At 36.4% G+C, this 8082-nt stretch overlaps 1 long non-coding RNA gene and 1 pseudogene across 2 annotated transcripts; both read right to left on the bottom strand.

Annotated features, from left to right (window-relative positions):
* Positions 1-300: 300 nt before the first annotated feature.
* On the bottom strand, positions 301-3458 carry LOC145609104 (uncharacterized). The gene is made up of 4 exons (XR_014105977.1): positions 2469-3458; positions 1981-2187; positions 1701-1803; positions 301-604 (listed from the first exon to the last, which is right to left on the bottom strand). It is a non-coding gene; the product is annotated as an uncharacterized LOC145609104 (long non-coding RNA).
* Positions 3459-5094: 1636 nt separating this feature from the next.
* Positions 5095-7384, bottom strand: LOC145609103 (protein WHAT'S THIS FACTOR 1 homolog, chloroplastic-like; annotated as a pseudogene). The gene is made up of 2 exons (XR_014105976.1): positions 7266-7384; positions 5095-6766 (listed from the first exon to the last, which is right to left on the bottom strand). The product of XR_014105976.1 is annotated as a protein WHAT'S THIS FACTOR 1 homolog, chloroplastic-like (transcript).
* Between the last annotated feature and the right edge of the window lie 698 nt (positions 7385-8082).

The following is an 8082-nucleotide window of genomic DNA, read 5'->3' as shown; positions in this document are numbered from 1 at the left end:
CAAATAAAAACCTATCATCCAATACCTTTAATTTGGTCATAGTAATTCGAGTAATAAGATTAATAAAAATGAATACGATATACGAAGTATAAATTACTATTAGACTATACTTCGTATTTGGCAAGCTTTTGAAGATTTCTTTGCTTGAGAAACAATCCTTGGGCCAAACAAGGAGTTCTAGAGGAATAGCCTTGTTTAGAAGCCCAACCTAGATTTTAGAAAAGGAGAAAACACCAAGTGACTTTTTTTGAGGGAAAAAACACCAAGAGACTTAGATTATAGAGTTAAAGCTCACTCGAAAATGCTGAAGTTTGCAATCGAAGACAAACAATAAAGTTGTGTCCCCAAATGACCTAAACAATGAAGTGATGGATAAGAAATTTAAAACAAACAACAAGTGTACAAGGCCTCAATATTTTGGTTCAGATTGTTAATCTTGCTTGTTCCCGACTTCCCGGAATAGGACAGACATCATCCCCTTGATGATGAACCCAAGCAAGAGCGAGCTGCGAGGCAGTGCACCCTTTCCTTGCAGCCATTTCACTAACCCGTTCAAAACATGTTTGTTAAGCTCAAGGTTTTCAGGCAAGAACCTTGGTATGTTCTACAAGAGTTTGAATCAGCAGGATTATTTACCAAAAAATCAAAAGGGATGAGTGAGAAGAGAAGAAAAACATGCAAAATTAAGTACGAAATACAAAGTCTATTAAGGGTCTACTTGTTTCGTATTAATTAATCTTTTTTTTTAGAAAAAAAAATCAAATAATAAAATAAGTTCATATAAATTAAAAATAAGTTTAGATAAAATAATAAATAATTTAAGACAAAACTAGATGAACCAATGTTACCAAACATAGCCTAAGAAAAATTCTCACAATTGACCCTCTTTTTTCTCCCTTTATATTAGTAGCCAAAATATATATTAAGCTGCTACGAATAATAACTGAAATTGAAAAACTAGAAATTAACAAAAATTATACTCCCTCTGTTCCAATATAGTTCCATGATTTTTCTTTTCAAGCTCAAACATTGAAAGTACAATAGCCTACAAAAAGTACAGTAATCTTCAAATTGTGCTTAAGATTACAGTGGATTATATAAGGTTTTTCGAACTGTTGTACAAACACCTTTGCTTGATATCATACTGTAACACACCTTTGCTTGATATTAGACATTATGCCCAATAAAACCGCTAACAAGACTACTGCCTTAGAAAGATAATCGAATCCAAACAGTCTAAATTGAGCAATAATGAAGAGACTCTTAAAGCCTAATCCTATATTTTCAAGAGAGGCTATTTTTATTTATTTTTTGAGCCAAAAGACAATCAATCAATCAAAGCCTTAATCCCAAAAGTGGGGTCGGCTAACATGAACCAAATTTGATTATTCCGTGTAGTCATCAACATAAATCTTTCTCCTCCATCCCTTACGATCCAAAACTTCATCCTCACGTAAATCCATGCACTTCATATCCTTCCTCACTCCTTCCAACCAAGTCATCTTTGGTCTCCCTCTTCCTCGTTTAATCCCTCCATGGTCCCACTCTTCCACTCTTCGCACCGGTGCACCCTCGGGTCTCCGTCTTACATGTCCAAACCAACGCAGACGATTTTCCCTTAATTTATCTACAATGCCCGCCACAAGACAACTAAGTAAAATATAGCAAGTTTACACAATAATAAGATGCTTTGAACACACCTTTCGGTAGTCACCTTCACAGAAAATTTCGACCACCTTGGGTCCCAATGAAAAGAATCCACGACCTAAAGGGCTATATGCTACTATTCTGATGCCAAGTTCTCTGTTCAACATCAACAACAGCATGCTCATATACTTAGATCAGTAAATAAAACTTACAACCATTAAAACTACCCATTACGGTCCCCAAACTTCCAACCATAGGTGAGGAAGATGGACTTTGTGCAGAAAAAACTTGCAAGGTAACTATTTTAAAAGAAAATGGTGATAGTGGACTCACCTGCAGGTAGGCACAATTTCTTCCTCCTAATCTCGTGTCCACAAAGACCACTCCATCGCTTTTATGGGGTGAACAGCATGAGCTCTCCTGATTGTTGCAACACATGCTTCTGATAGACCAATGTACTTAATCTTTCCCTCTTCAACCAGTTTTTTTAGTTTGCCTATCTGGACGATGGACAGCAGAATCATGGATAGGAGCAGCAGCCTGCAAGGGCAGCACGGTATTAACAAATAATTATGATTTATATTAAACATCAGAGAGCAGAATGTTTTGGTGGTCAATTGAAACATGAAACCAAAAGCAAGAACCACTAAGATTCATCGTGGAAGATCCCAATAAACATTTGTATTGTCCTTTTTCAGTTCTTGCAAAACAGTAAACGGAAAACAAGCATAAATATTTAAGTATAATGCTCACTAAGAACAATTGAGCTTGGAATCAACATATAGGGGTAGCTATGAATAAGAGAGATTCAACACACTAACCGTGTTTTCAATGGGAACACGGGTACCAACACGATGCTGATAAAACAAGTCTATGCAATCAACATCAAGTCTCTTCAAGCTAGCCTCACAAGCAGCCCTCACATGGGCAGGATCACCTCGCACCTCTATCTTACCATCAACTTATATTAACCCAAACTTGGTCGCCAGTTATACCTTCTCTCTCATCCCTCCTTTTAGAGCCTGATTAATCAACCAAGAAACATTAATTTCCACACAAAACTAGCAACAATGTCTCATAAACAACATAATGTAGAAGATGTATGCCAAAGCGTGTTAAAATTTATACACAACTTCAGACAAATATGATGTAAACCAGCATTGTAAACTTTTGAGACTAGCAATCACGAGACTTGTTCACCAAACTAAAAGTACTCCTCCTATCATAACTAGTCTCCTTTTACAAGAGGAGAACAAAAAGGAGAGAACTTGGTGCTTCTCCCACCAATCTATTACAATAACTCTATCAGAATAACTGTGTACAAGATAGTCTAATCATACACAACAATGGAAAAATTGCACCCCAACTACCACAGGACAAGATCTTCTTCGAATTCTTAGATATTAATAATGCACCGCAGAAGAGAGGCAGGGGGTAAGGGTAAGACGGGGAGACAACGGATAACTTGACAGAAACCAGCAATTCATAAGACAATAATTTAAGACAGCATGGACATGAACATGAGGAATCAGCAAACACAAGACAAATTGCCATGGCAGATCAACCGAAAATCTTAAGAGTTGTACTGCAAGCCATTTGTAAATTGCAGTGTAGTTCTAGAGAATGTACGATGTAACTAATGCAGAATTACAAAAGTCAAGCCATTTGTAAATTGCTTATAGAGAACTTCTCGGATCTTGAAATGCTCCTTGCTGCAAAATAGTGTAAATCCTGCAATTGCTGGCTTGTTGCTGCGACAAAATATCATCAGAACTTCAGAAGCAGCTTCGATAATAATGACTTGCAATTAAGGTACCTTGACACAAGTAGACATAAACAGACCTATCTTTGATGCATCATGATTATACTGCCACAAACTCCAGCCTAAAGGGATCATAGATACTTTGCATACTTTCCCTTATAATTCACCTGATGTAGTGTGCACTTGAGCAATGAAGCAACCAGCAAGGGACTTGCAAACTGCAAGCACTGTTAGTGATGCCCTTAAGAGGCCATAATTAGCATTTACACTCGCTAGCAAGCATGCAAGACAGAACTGAAACGCAATTTTTTTTTTCAAAGTAAAATGGTTAAACAACACTGCATCATCCCTAACAAAAAAAGTAGACCTGGGATGAAGTAAAGAAAAAGGAAACGACAGCATGTAAGGAGGTGGAGGGGTGGATGAATAAGTTGACTGAAACCAACAATTTATGATGCTATTTAAGGAAGCATGGACAAGAGAAATTGCCAAACACAAGTCAGATGCCCAACAGATTGCTATGGTATTTAAGATCAAACAAAAAATCTTAAGAGTAGAGCTTCCCATGTCACCATATAATGGTGCAGCATTTTAGAATGTACCTTAAGTTATTGAATGAAAGACATTAAAGAAAGGAAAACTGAAAACAGAGACAAAAGACTATAAAATGTCCAAGAGCTTATGCCTAATGAAGACTAGGAAGCATCAAGCTTACATAAATACTGAATACCTCTGTAATATTGCACGAATAAGCAGTTCAGAACCAGCAAGATGAAGTAAATGCAAGAGGCGGGTTATCAGAAAAAGGGAGGGTTAAAAAGAATTGGTTAGAGTCTTGAATGACCTAAGAGGTAAATGTTTGACCCGTATCTGTCCACACAGTAGTTCTAATAGTGCGCGGTCATCAGAAGCCATAGTTGATGTTGGAGCAAAAACTATGGAACCCTCCAATGATAGAAGGGACCATCCATAATGCTCCAAAAATAGACCTGCTTGTACAATATCTACAGCAGATATTGTTTAGAAGTTCAGAATATTGTTTACAGTATTGCTTATAAGTTTCCTGATACAGTTATGTCCATCACAATATCAATGTGTTATTGTCCCAATGTCATCACCTAAGAAAATATAACGGTACTCAAACATTGATGATTAATAGTTCATGAAAAAAGCCATAATATAAAACAATATGCTAAGTAAAGCCCTATATTGCAGAGTTTAGGATCCAGGACTTCTAAAATTTTGAGTTACAGCATAAAGGAAGTGTTATAGCTGGAAACAAGAGATGTAAATTATTCATAGCACATGTCCATGCAAGATAATATAAATTAAGGTTTTATGTTCCGTAAATGAAAAGAAGAAAAGGCGTACCAATAAGAGTAAGTCTGGAATAAAATACTTGCAGAAACTGCCAATTACTTTATAAGATGAGCACTTTTGGAGTTCATTCTTCAGCTCTTTGCATGATAAAAAGGAAAGTGCCCGAAGAGATCGCATACAAGCAACATGTGTTTACCTTAGGCTGATAGAAAAATGTAATAACTAGAGAAACACAACAAGAATGAGCCACCTCAGCAAAATCCAAACTCGAATATTGGGTTGCAAGCAGATATCACATACAATTTGTGCCAAATACAACATTTGCAACTTTCCCCATTCCCAAATTAGAAAAAGGGAAAAGCAAGAAAAACAAAAGGAAAATAAATATTTACCCGAATCACCAGACCAGAATAAGTAATAAAAACACTATATACAGAAAATTACATGAATACAGAAAATGATGGCTACAGGAAAACTTACATTACTTCATATTTTTACTCCATTTCTTTCCAGAGAGAACCTAAATATAAACTTTTTACAGTGTCAATACTCAATACTACCAGCGTTCAGAAGTATCACTGTCTTCCCTATGACCCTCAGGCCTCCAGAATTGCTGCTCTGCATTGACATCCACCGGTTGATCATACTCTTCATCACTGTCTTCCTCGTAAATTTCAAATTCTGAATCATTCCCGTCAAATAGATCCTCAAATCCATCATCTTCAGTAACATCATCAAATGGTTCCAGCTCCTGATGAACAACTTTAACAGGATGATCTTTAATGAGAGTGTCATCATTAGCTAAGGCCAATTTCATTTCTCGCCTTATTCTCTTGCCATGCCTGACCAGCTCAAACAAATGATTTTTGATAAGGAGACCTTCATCCTTTTGGATGAGTTCACCATTATCATTATATGCCTCAACCAAGAACACGGTGTCCCTCTGGCCCTTCAAACTTACATAAAACAATTCTGGATGCCGAACCAACATAGCCCTTAACTTGTTGGGTAGCCCAAAATCCTTTCTGAAATGTGTCAAATGGTCTATCAACGTCCTCTTTTCAACTGTCATCCCCAAAATTTCCCTCACTACACTGCAAGCCCTCTTTTCTGCTTCTAAAGAACTTTTATGAAATTCTTCAAATGAAGTCTTATAGGGACATATATCAGGCAATTCTCCGAATCTAATCAAAAATCATGATGGCGTCTCTTCACAGTTAAGCCTTTTCTTAATTTTACTAGCTTAAATTTCAAAGGCCTATCCACAATTAGCTCAGGTGAGTGATTTCTAAACTTTGGCAACGGTTCCGCTAAATTTGGGTCCCAAGAAACAAGTTCAAGAGCATTACCATAGGATGTAGTAACAATCTTGAATTTTCCAGGATTCTCATTGCAAAGACGGGACCTAAAATTGGGTGGCAGACCAAGATCAGGCCCCAAATGTGCAAGCTTTGACATAACAAGCCTCCTATGAGGAGAAAGCATGAGAAGCTTTTGAAGCTTGTTGGCCATCACAACAGAAGCAGTAGACTTAAGATGGGCTTCTCGCAAAGAAAGCGATTCAGCAGCTGGGGTTAAACGCACACATAGTTGGGAGTTTGTTTTCGTTGCATTAAGGGGAGTAGGCGGATATGGCACATAGAAAAGCTCAAAGAGGGTAGGATAACGTTCGACCATAGAGAGAATAGACCGAGGCTTTGATAGAGATAAGTAGGAACGGCATTTGGAGAGAACGTGGATAGACATGTAGTGTTTAGGCTTCGAAAGAAGCAAATTCCTAAGCTTCTGCACAAATCGAATTCGATTTTGCTTAATCACATGCCTATCTAATGAACGATCTCGTACCAGCTTAGGAGCTGAACAACAAATAGAGAGGGACTTCCTCTTACATTTCCCCAATGAAATCACAAAACCATACCCACCTCTACCAATCCTATCCATTGTAACCGAGGGTATAAAGCTCCGTGTTCGTCTCTGAGCCAGGGCAGGAGGGAGAAAAGGTCTAATTTCATAGTTCAATCCTAACATTAAAGGGTTCTGCAATACATTAGCAACCAAATTTGATTCAATTACCAAATAATAATTCATGATTCATTCCAAACATTTAAGGGTTATGCAATACATTAGCCACCAAATTTGATTCAATTAATAAAAAAATCATAGTTCAATCCTAGCATTAAAGGAAAGGGTTATGCAGTACATTATAGCAACCAGATTTGATTAAAATTAACAAAAAAAATCATAGTTCAATCCTAACATTAAAGGGTTTTGCAATACATTAGCAACCAAATTTGATTCAATTATCAAAAAAGCTCAAAAAATCACATAAATAATTTCAGGGATATTTGATTTAATTATCAAATTAGGGTCATAAATTTCATTTCTAGCAGCATAATCGATGGTTTGTGATGTTTCATAATCTTAGTAAGTAGAACCAATACTTCAGCTTTTAGAACCTAAAACAATAAATTTAGATTACCTCAAAGATAAACCTAAAATTGATATGATTGATTGATTACAAAAGGAAACAACTTACCTCAGAAAGCTGCTTCAATGGAGGATACAAGTATGGAGATTGTCAAGTGCGCTTCAATGGAGAGCTAAGAAAGAGAACATTGACAGCAATTCAATGGGTTGGAGCCCCATTTTAACCCGTGACCAATCCCAATTATAAGTGGGTCGGATCCGTATAAATATCGAATAAGGTAATAGAAATTGTTTTATACATCCGGGTGCACAGTGCATTCAAGAGTACTTTTTGCTAATTTCGTTGATTATTGCTCATTTTATCATCAAATGAACAAACAAATATTATTGGGTGTACCGTATACTCGGGTGTATATAACAATCTCTCATAAGGCAATAAATAAAGTAAATCGCTAAACCATTAGTTCAATAGTTCCTAATTTTTTTCTGTACAGTTTATTTCAGCTCTATTCAATCCGGTTTAGTTTACTTATCTCAGTTCATCAATCAGAACAGGCCCTTACTAACCAGGTAACGCCCGTATTTTAACACGATTTTACAAACATGCCCCCTTATAAATTTACTGTATTCTATAGTTGGTCATGACAGATAAAAAAAACCTAAAGAATTACATACTTCCTCTTTTTTTTTCTTTTTTTTTTCTTTTTTTTTTTTGCATCATTTCCATCTATAGTAACTTTCTACATTATTTTATACTACGTAATTTCTCACAACACGATAGGTCTCAGCTTAATCCAAAGTACCAATTTATCTAACAATTAGAGAGAAAATGGATATAATTTGTTTCAAAATAAAAGGATTGGAGCAATAATGACAAGTCTTGACACGACTTGCCCTATTTTAATTTTAATGTGATACGCTCTGTC

Source organism: Chenopodium album, chromosome 23 (genome assembly GCF_948465745.1).
Source record: "Chenopodium album chromosome 23, dcCheAlbu1.1, whole genome shotgun sequence".
In the NCBI taxonomy this organism is placed as follows: Eukaryota; Viridiplantae; Streptophyta; class Magnoliopsida; order Caryophyllales; family Amaranthaceae; genus Chenopodium; species Chenopodium album.
Note: the sequence above shows the minus strand (reverse complement) of the source record. Positions and strands in the feature narration are given on the sequence as shown.